The 10,939-nt window shown below is 32.3% G+C and overlaps 1 protein-coding gene across 12 annotated transcripts in view; it reads right to left on the reverse strand.

The window, feature by feature from the left end:
* Positions 1 to 7,427, reverse strand: part of LOC143240802 (FAST kinase domain-containing protein 5, mitochondrial) — a 43,829-nt gene extending 36,402 nt beyond the window's left edge. For 4 of the 12 annotated variants that reach the window (XM_076483890.1, XM_076483894.1, XM_076483883.1 and 1 more), the window contains exons 1-2: positions 7,318 to 7,427; positions 3,419 to 3,495 (exon numbers count right to left, since the gene is read on the reverse strand). The gene's annotated coding sequence lies outside the window, so the exon portion shown is untranslated. Of the gene's footprint in view, positions 1 to 3,418; positions 3,496 to 5,643; positions 5,813 to 6,234; positions 6,610 to 7,317 lie in introns of those variants that run through there. The other 8 variants (XM_076483891.1, XM_076483886.1, XM_076483892.1 and 5 more) reach the window with 6 other exon arrangements.
* Positions 7,428 to 10,939: the final 3,512 nt, after the last annotated feature.

A 10,939-nucleotide genomic window follows, 5' to 3' on the forward strand; every position in this document is an offset into this window, starting at 1 on the left:
ATCAGATTCTTTAAAATATATGATGGTAGTTCTTTAAAACAGTGTTAACAGCTTCCATTATGGTAACCCCATGGAATCTAGATTAACAGTTTCTTATCATCTGCATGCACTAAGTATAGTACTATCAAGCAAAGCATCATTATTTATGTTAATTGCTTAAGATAATATAATATGATGATAAATGCTCTTTAAGTAGGAGAATTTCCTAAAATTTAGCAAATTTGTACTTAAAAGTTGAAAATTAATAAGCAATAGTAACTGTCCACCCACATAATTGTTTTGAATACTTGAGCTAGAAACTCCTAATCTAATTTGCTCAGCCTAACCAATACCTATGCATCTTCACTTTCTTTCAACTTATGGTATTGCTGAGTCTAAATCAGCCATATTTAATAGCAGGGTTGTAGATTTTTTACACCCGTTGGGGGATGATTTTTGCAACCACTTATGTGGACTGTTCAATTTGCAAATTGGTAATCTCTAATTACGTGAACCTGAAAGCTGTAAACATGCAGTGACAAAGTAATCTTGTTGCCACGATACTTGCATGTATACTTAGGCTTACTGACTGATACACAAGAATCACAAGAACAAACACAATTTGTAGGCCTGTGATGCAATAAAACAATTCAACAGACCAAACTGTAGGGGGGATGATTGTATGCACCATACCCCTGACCTAAAATGAAGGGAGAGATGTATACTTAGGCCTACTGACTGATACACGAGAATCACAAGAACAAACATACAATTTGTAGGCCTGTGATGCAATAAAACAATTCAACAGACCAAACTGTAAGGGGGAATGATTGTATGCACCATACCCCCGACCTAAAATGAAGGGAGGGATGTATACTTAGGCCTACTGACTGATACACGAGAATCACAAGAACAAAAACAATAAAACTGGCACTCATTTCAGATTTCAAACTTGAACTTTTAATTCCCTGCATGAATGTCCTTGGGACATTTTTGGGCTAATTCTGTAAAATACATGTCATTTATCCATATTGTCCTTCAAAATACATCACTATGTTATGACAAAACCACTTCTACTTTTTAAAATCACAAAAATTGTACTATCTTGATGAAATAAAAAACACAGAAGAGTATTATCTTAAAGGGGCTCTTTGATACCTGTTTAACCTGTGATTTATAACCTTTAAAAAACTGAATTCAACTGAAACAGAAGTTGTTTTGGTACCAAGCAGGAGCTGCAGATGATAAAACAAAACTAGCTGAGGTTAAAGTTACTTTAATTGACCTAAACTTTCAGACTGAAAAATACAATGAGGTGAACTGCAAATGATAAAGTAGGATTAGCTGAGGTTAAAGTTACTGTAACTGATCTAAACTTTCAGACTGGAAGATATTTGTAGCAGCTGCAGATGATAAAGCCAGATTAGCTGAGGTTAAAATTACTTTAACTGACCTAAACATTCAGACTGGAAAGTAAAAGCAGAGCACCTTTCAGTGTTAGAGAAATATAAACAATGTCTAGGTAAGTACTACTATGATCATATCTTACCTTTTCTACCTGAACAAAACAAAATAAATAGAATTTACACCTAAAACTGATCATGTGATAGTAATTCCATCCAAGAAGGTAACACGACTGGTTATTTTCCATGTGAAACAACTGACTGTTATCCTTAAATGCAAAAACAATACAGAAATGAGGAACAATAAAACTGCCATCTTAAAAGGTGAAGATTTCAGTGTCCCAATCCTACAAAGGGTGATCTACCATGATTGTTTGATAATACTGAATGTTCACCTCATAAGAAATCAATAGCTCTATGATATTAAACAACTTAAAATATGAAAAACACAAGATAAGTAATATTTACATTTTGTATTACACATACACCTGTGATTAATCAGCTAAAATTTCATATTTTTGGTTGATTTTACTTTTTAAATTATTTTATTTTATTTAAATAACTTTTTATACTTTTAAACAAGAAAACTGAAATAATAAATTTAAAATATTTTGCAGAAAATCATTGTTTTAAATGTTGTTATAGCTTTCAGAAGAGACAGTATCATGATGAAACTCGCTGTGTAACAGAAAGATAAATTTGACTTTTGTCAACAGATCCAGATATATACTGTATCAAACTAGTGAATATTATAAACTATTTGAGTCCATTTTTGGTAAACAGGCAAGACAGACATACTTTCAAATGACAAGTTAAACAAGAACTACTGTTGCACAAGAACACTTACTTCTTCTAGCAAGCTTCATATGGCCTTATTTAATTATCTGTATAAACACTTGACAAGTAAAGTTGAAGAGAAGTATTACAGGGTGTCCCAAAATGAATTTACCAAAAGGACAATTATTAAATAGCTTTATTGTTTCAGATAACACCAAAATTTAAAATAAAGTATCTTATGAAGATGTTACTAAAATTAATTATTACTTATGAATGTGTCTATTGCAGGTTTCAAAACTGACCCCATGTTTGTAGTAAAATGAAGTCTTTGAAGAGTTTCCCCAAGTTTACACCTTTGGACTTTAAGGTTTAGGACTTTCTGAAAACAAAAGAGTCTACCATAACAATCAATGAATCTTGAGGAACTAAAACTTCGTATCACTGACCATATTATGCACCCTTACAGCTGTGTTGGAAAGCATGTTCACAGAATTTGAATGCAAAATTATATTGATTATAGATAGTGACAGAAGACATGTAGAAGTGTATTAATTAATTTAAATAAAAATTTACAAGCCTTCAGAATATATTTTGCTTTGAATTTAGTTATCTCAAATAAAACAAATATCACTCAACTTTCTTTTCGGTTGGTTGATTGGTTGATTTAGAGTTTAATGGCATAAAACAGTTAGGCTATCTGTGCAAAACATCCAGTAAAAAGTTAAAATGAAAAAAATTAGGAAATTTATAAAAGGTAATTAAGGTAAAATAAAAAAAGGATAAATAATCAGTCGCATGACCTAACGGGGGCCACCCCAAGGCCGCCCATTTACAGGAATTCAAGGCCAAAGTGGTGTGTTTGGGTTGGAACCCTCAACCACCGGGATTCTCTCCTCCCCTTCATAGGTCAACACACATGGCAAGTGTGTGGGTGGATGTTTTGATCCCAAAGGAAATAAACTCAAAGAACAGAACCTTCCCTGGGAGGCCCTGTCACAGGGAAGGTTCCACACGGATGGGCTTTCTTTTTAGAATATGCATTTTGGAACACCCTGTACTTGTATACATATAATTTTCTTTAAGGACAAATATAATTAATATTATTATTTTGACTTACAGGTTGCTTACCCTATTTAATTATCTGTACAGAATACTTTGAAAATTATGTAAGAAAAGTCAAAAAGTATTACACACATACACACGTTTTTTTGAATGACAAATATAATTAATATTATTCTTTTGATTTAGAAGTTGCTTACCATGCTGACAGCTTAGTTACCAATACCAAGATACATTGCTTTTTGGTAGTGAATGTAACTGCATATCATCTTGAAAACTATAAATTAGAAAAGGTGAATAAAAAGTACAATCAGATTTGCTAAATATAGTTAGGACAAAGGGTAGGCTAAATGAAAAGAAAGTATAACAAGCTATATAATAGTTTTTAATACAAATGTCTCAGATACACATAATAACTTCAGAAAATAATTAGTTGCTATAATTGTAGTGACAGGAACATAGGTTAATAAATAGTTGCATGCTTTATAAGAAAAGGGGTGACTCTTCAGATAAGAGGTTAACTACAATCTAGCTATTGAATTTCATGGCATGAAAATGTTAGTCAGTAGGTTGAATCTCTATGAGTTACAATCAGGGCTTTTGAGGATAGAAGTTTTTATTCAGCAATAGTTATAAACAACCCATTCAGACAGGTGATGTCAATATGAAACTGATCAATAATCATGGGGGGCTTAATAACACTGGATAAGACTGCACACTGTTTCTCAAAGTAATTTAATATTAGCTCTAATGGTCATGATAAATATCTAGAAAGGTGTCACTTTAGATTAAGTGGATAAGCACCAAGGTGTACAATGGAATATCTATTCATCATGGGTAAAAAACCCCAGTACTTAGTGTCATAAGCCTGCAAACTTACCACTGAACCACAGGGGAGGAAAGATGGGCACTGTTTTAGATTTATGAGGGTGTACTTACAAGGGCTAAACAATAAGTTTAAATCATCTGAACAGTCAGATTAATAATCTTTACAGAAAATGTGATTATTAGACTTTATGCTTAATTGTGTTTACTATTTTTCTTTATTTTTCACAACTTTCACTGACTTTACTTTCTCAATTACCTTTGACGCATACTACTAAAACAGCCTCTTCATTTACCCCCTTCAATAACATAATCTATCCTCTGAACTATATCCCTGACCTCACTTTCAGGAGAACATACTCTGGTTCTTTTCTTTGTTTATGCCACATAGCTAAACAAGGAATTACAAAACACTACCACCTCTTAATGTGAATCTAATACAGTCTCCCTAACTATGAAATTATAATAAAGGTATTTTTTGCTCCAACTATCTTTCTTTATATTTACCCTATGAAATGAATATGGCCTTTATTAATCAACCAAATTATCATCAAGATTCATCCTCCTGACACTATCAAGATAGTAATAACTATCATTTTGTATGACTTTTTCTTTCAAACTCCATATTTTGCTCCTCTTTCAAAACATGAAATATATTAATAACGTGCAAACTGATTTTACTATCTCTATGAGTATTATGTCTCTTACAAGTGGCATTAATAAAGACAAGAGTTAAAATAAGCAATGTATAAGTAACAGAAAATTACACAGTGGTAAAAAAAAGAAAAAAAGAGTCCCTTATTTTAGTAATGGCATAAAATGATAAATTCTGATAAAAAGCGTTTTACTTTCTATTATCATATGACATTTTGGGACAACAGGGAACTTACTGGTCTATCTCGGCTGTTCCGTTATCTGAACTTACTAATAAATAAATGAAAAATCTTAAAGCCAGTCCTTGTTATTCATAAACTATCAAGCTTTTTGTTAAACCCTTTTAAATGTACCATCTCCATAACATCTAAGACAACTGCCAAAGATCAACCATCCTGTTAGAAAAATAAAATTGCCTTAGCTAAATATGACTCATACCCTGCTAAAATGTGTATTTGTATCTCCTATTCTCACTATGAAATATGAAAAATTATGATGAATCTACACTATCAAATCTCTTTACAATAGTAAGCACCTCAATCAAGTTCTCTTTTTTTTTCAACTTCTCCTCGTATGACAACCCCTCAATCCCAGACACCATTCTAGTAAACATTTTTTGAATTTTTTTTAACAACTCAATGACTTTCCTACGATGAAAAATCCAAGAGTGAACGCAACACTCAAAATGTGGCCTAACCAGTGACCTATACAATGAAACAGACTTCTTTAGATTTGTACTAAATTTTTCTGTAGATACAACCTAAAATCCTGTTTGCTCTACCACTAACAACATGCTGTTTAAATGGCTTTAAACTGATGAACTATTACATCAAGATCCTTTTATTTCTTGGCACTAATATTATTCTCACCTAAATTATATTCATAATTCAAATTATAATAATCCATATGCATCATTTTGCATTTACTATAATTAAAATCCATCTACCATTTATTTGTCCAACTCACTAAATGATCTAAATTCTTTTGTAAATCAGCAGCATTATCTTCCCAGCTAGCAACATCCAAGACCTTAACATCATTTGTAAATTTAAGTTTTGGTTATTGACTGTTCCTTCATCTTTGTCATTAATGCAAATCAAAAAGAACAAAGGCCCCTAAGACAAAGAAAATTATACAAAAAGGTAAAAGCATAAAAAAAATCCTACATGTTAGCAATTCTATAAAATGACAAATTTTATTTTATTAATACATACCTGCATAAACTCTGTTACAAACTGATAGTTACTGATACCATTTTCCAAAATACTTTTTTTTACCTGTTTGTGTAATTGTCTGTTTTTCTGATGAACATTTTGTTTTATTGAATTTTTTGAAAATTATGAGGGGACCTATTATCTGTCACTTTTCTTTACTGCATTTTTTACCATTTTCTTTATTACCTAATTATGTCTCTTACACTTCATAATTTTAGTAAAGTTGTCTCTCTAATATATGGCTTCCATACTGTAATCACTTCTACCTATTTAAATAACCATTTTTATTTTTACTGTTTTTTATATGAATTAGTTTTATTCACCTTACTTAAAAAAGCACTGAATTGTTGACCAGTGTTCACAAAAATGCTACCAGGATGACTCCAAGTTTGAAGGGATTATTCCACAGATTTGCCCAAGGATAGACTGAAATCTCAACAAATTTTGTTTGTATCTTGTGATAGGGGTGGAGGGCATTACTTTTGGTTTTTAAGATAATTAGAAGTTTTGAATTCATAAATAAAAATGAGCTCTTCAAAAACTCTGCAAGCAGTGACAGTGGAAGAAAAAGATTTATAAATGGAACATTGAAGACTTACATAGCTAAATATTTATCTTCTCTTGAAGAAAAACTTAATCTTATTGACCAAAATTACCTGGAACATCGATAAAGTCCATCATTATCTATGTGTAATATTCTAAAAATAAAAAAAGACAAAGCATAATTTTGGGATCTGGAAAAAAAGCAAACTAGGCTTCAATTATCAGTTATTTAAAAAACATGGCAACTGATTTATGGAAACAGCTTCTGTTTGCAATTTCAAATAACAACACTTTTTTAAGTTTAACGTTATGGAAGTTAATAATTTCCTTATAAATAAAGGTCATATTTCAACATTTACTTTTCTTAAATGTCAAGGTAGGGTGTACAAGAACAGCCTTTAATGAAAAGCCAAATACTCCAGTGTCGCATATATCGTATAAAGGTAGTGTTATTTTATTCTTATACCAGTACGGTAAATAAAATACATAAAAACAGAGGTCAGGTTTTATATTATTGTCGGCGTCATAACATTTACTAAGGTAAACAAAATTAAATTCACTTTTTACACTAAAACTAAAAACATATGACCAACTTGCAATAATATTACTTATTTATAATACTAAGCTGGTATTATTAGTATTAATAGTAGCACACTGCCAGTTATACTATAGTAGAATTTATAGAGCAAACTAATCGCGAAATTTATTATACTTTACAAGATACAAAAGAAATTAAGAACAAAATATTTTCAAATAAGTTAATCCTAAAGGCGAATAACTGCACTGATGTAACAACAGAGTGAAATTAATGATATATATGTAGAATTCTACTATTTGGGTTCAGATGTTACAATATTTCTTACGTGCTATTTGTTTTACTTTACACGATTTCACTTTTCCAACCTATAGGCACTGTTACTCAATACCGGAAAGGAAGCGCTGTTACTCTAATACAGCTGTAAGCGCCGTCTATTCTAAAGGAATTAAGAGGTGAGTAAATTCTATCTTTGAATCTATATAATAATAATAATAATAAAAAAACTAAGAAAGCTGATTCAGATTATCAAAATTACATTTGTGTTATAAAAGAAAATAAATAAAATGAAACTACCTATCTCTATCATACTGGTAAAATTGGTTTTATATTACCTAAAAGTATTTATAAATCCCTAGGTGCGACAGCCGTAAGATTACGAACAAATATACCATTAAAGTTTCCCGCTGTAAACAGAGCAGACAGCCAAATGCAGCTTTACCTTAAAATAAACAAACAAATTATGAAATAACTGGAAATTCGTTTGTGTAAATATTTTAGGTATCTGATAACTAGAGTAAAAAAGTATTGTTTGGAGTTAAGCACAAAGTTACACAACGAGCTCTCTGTGTTCTGCCCACTATAGGTATTGAAACTAAGTTTCTAGCGTTATCAGTCCACAGTCGTACAGGGGTATAACTGACAAAGAAAGGACTAAAGCATTTCCTTTGGCTGAAATACAAGAACCGTTCGTCTTACTTACAAAGCGTGCTGAATGACGTTTTTTAAAAGTCAAAATGAAATCCGTAACGTTTTATTTGCGCTCTGTATAATTTAATGTAATGAAGTAAAATAAAGCTATTACTTGTTTAGGATGTCAAATTAATATTGAGTAAAGTAATTTCAAAGTATATTACATTTTCGAGAATGCGTATTTACACATAAGAAAATAACTTAATAATTTAAAAATATGTCATTGTTTAATGAAGGTCACGTCACCTCTATTCTTGGATATCACAAGCTTGTTTCGAAAATTTTAAAGATAAGCCCATTATAACTCGAGTTTATTCATCAAATTATCCTTAAAAGGTGTTCCTCTGGTGAGACAACGATAAATCTACGGATTTAGAGCATTATAGTCAGGGGTTCGATTTCTTGCGGTGGGCCACATAGCCCGAACAAACAAGCAAATCCTAAATTACTTGAGATTTTAGGCACAAGATCAGACATGAGTTATCTAAATGATTTGATTGTTTGTTTGTTTGTTTTTGAATTTCGCACAAAGCTACTCGAGGGCTATCTGTGCTAGCCGTCCCTAATTTAGCAGTGTAAGACTAGAGGGAAGACAGCTAGTCATCACCACCCACCGCCAACTCTTGGGCTACTCTTTTACTAACGAATAGAGGAATTGACCGTAATATTATAACGCCCCAACGGCTGGGAGGGCGAGCATGTTTGGCGTGACGGGGATGCGAACCCGCGACCTTCAGATTACGAGTCGCACGCCTTAACACGCTTGGCCATGCCTAAATGCCCTAAAGGATTTGAAGGACATTAGTAAAATAACAACAACACATGTGTGCACTGAAGTTAACACAGTTCCATAGTAAAAATGTCACTTTTTTCTTACTTGAGTGGTTGTCAGACGTATGTTTCGCATTTAATAACCTTTTAAATACACATGTGATACCTTGTTCTAAGCGATTTGTTATGGTCTTGTGTAAGTGGATTTTTTTTTGTAGTAAAAATTGAATCGAGAGAGATACTTGAGCCTATCATTTTTATGTATCATATAGAGATCTGTTGAGATTAGTTTTTATATCGGTTTCTTAGTCAGTATAGTTTAACCAGCGATCTACGGGTCGTTTTTGAATTAGTTTTATATTAATGTATTTATACATTAATTTTAAGCTTGTTGACTTGGCTACTCTAAAAGCTGTGGTGATTACTGTATTTTTTATAGTTATTAGTTTCTTAGTTTGTGGTGGTACTACATTAGGCCAAGCAGGACAGGCGTCTTTTAGTACTGGTCCTATTTATTGTTTGTAAATGTTAAATATATTTTTCTGATGTTATTCCTGCATTTTTACTGGTTAGCCTCTTGATAGCGTTTGTTTATAGCTTCTTTTTTCTGATTTGATTGAAATGATTTTTTCAAGTCAATTTTGAGTCACAAGTTACTGAGGTTTGACAAAATTATAAAAAATAATTTACGTTGAACTTAGTAATTTATTCAAAAATTAGAAAATAGATGCCCAAAGGAAAATAGAGGATTTTTTAATATTGCCTAAAAAATTAAATTTCCTGACATGTGCAGAAACAGAGTTACGTACACGTGAGTGTGTTTGCTTGTGTGATCGTGTATTTATTTTTTTTTTCAAGTAGAACAGAATTTATCGATCTAACACATAATACCTGCAAGAAAGAAAGCGTATTTTAAATGTGTGCAAGAAAGCAATAATTAACAGATGAAAATGTAAGCAAGAGCATGAAAACTACAGCAAATGTTTTGTGGTTCGAGGTTAGTAATTAAATATATAGTTAGTAAAGTTCACCAATAAAACATTTTATTATTTCAAAATAGAATTTCAAAGAGAATATTGATTGTTATAAAGATAAGCGTGTTTGTTGTTGTTTTTTAGCAAAAAGTCGTTTGTTTGTTTTTGAATTTCGCGCAAAGCTACTCAAGGGCTATCTTCACTAGCCGTCCCTAATTTAGCACTGCCTAAAGAGTTGTTAGTTTTTGTCTTAACTAAAATCAAAACAAAACGGAGATAAGTGGAATTCAATCAGTCTTTCGAGTTGCAAATTGTTCTTAACAACCACAATCAGCAAATATTGTGAAAAGAAAACGACCTGTAGTTAATTATGTGAAAAGATTTAGACAAGTTGATAATTAACTCAAAAGTAAGTTAGTGCTCTTTTATATAGTTTCAATGGCACCATAAAATAGACGTACATACACTGCTGGTCAACATTTTTTGCGTTGTTAGACTCAACCACTTATTTGAGTAAAGCTTCAAAAGATGAAAATAATAAAAGGGAAAATAAAAATAAAAAACTTTTTAGCATTTAATAAGGAAAATGTGAACACTATGAAATTAGCCTAAATATTAGCTGGTCAAAAGTTTAAGACCATACCAAAAATAAGTCCTAGACAGGGTAGGAAATGCCCAACAAGAGGTCTCAGTAGTGAGTTGCATGTTCGTCATTGCGAATAACTGCAAACATTCTCTTTGGCACTGTCGATATAAGCGTTTGCAGAAGGCTGGCTGGAATGTTAGTTCAAGTGGTGAAGATGGCTTCACGAAGATCATGCACTGTTTGGAATTGACGTCCATTTCTATAGACTTCCCTTGCCATCCACTCCCAAAAATTTTCAATGGGGTTCAGTTCGGGCGAATACGCTGGATGGTCCAAAAGAATCACGTTATTCGCCATGAAAAAGTTCTTTGTCCTGTGGGCATTGTGGATTGCAGCATTGTCCTGCTGAAAGATCCAGTCATTTCCACACAAGCGAGGGCCTTCAGTCAATAAGGATGCTTTCTCCAACATGCCAATGCAGTCAGCTGCTGTTTGACCCCCTGTATAATTTGAAGCTCCATTGTTCTATGGAAGACGAAAGCACCCCAGATAATGATGAAACCTCCTCCACTGTGTCGTGTAGAAAATGTCTCCGGCGGGATATCCTAATCGTGCCAGTAACGTTGGAAGCCATCTGGACCATCCAG

Source organism: Tachypleus tridentatus, chromosome 13 (assembly GCF_004210375.1).
Source record: "Tachypleus tridentatus isolate NWPU-2018 chromosome 13, ASM421037v1, whole genome shotgun sequence".
NCBI classification, from domain to species: Eukaryota; Metazoa; Arthropoda; class Merostomata; order Xiphosura; family Limulidae; genus Tachypleus; species Tachypleus tridentatus.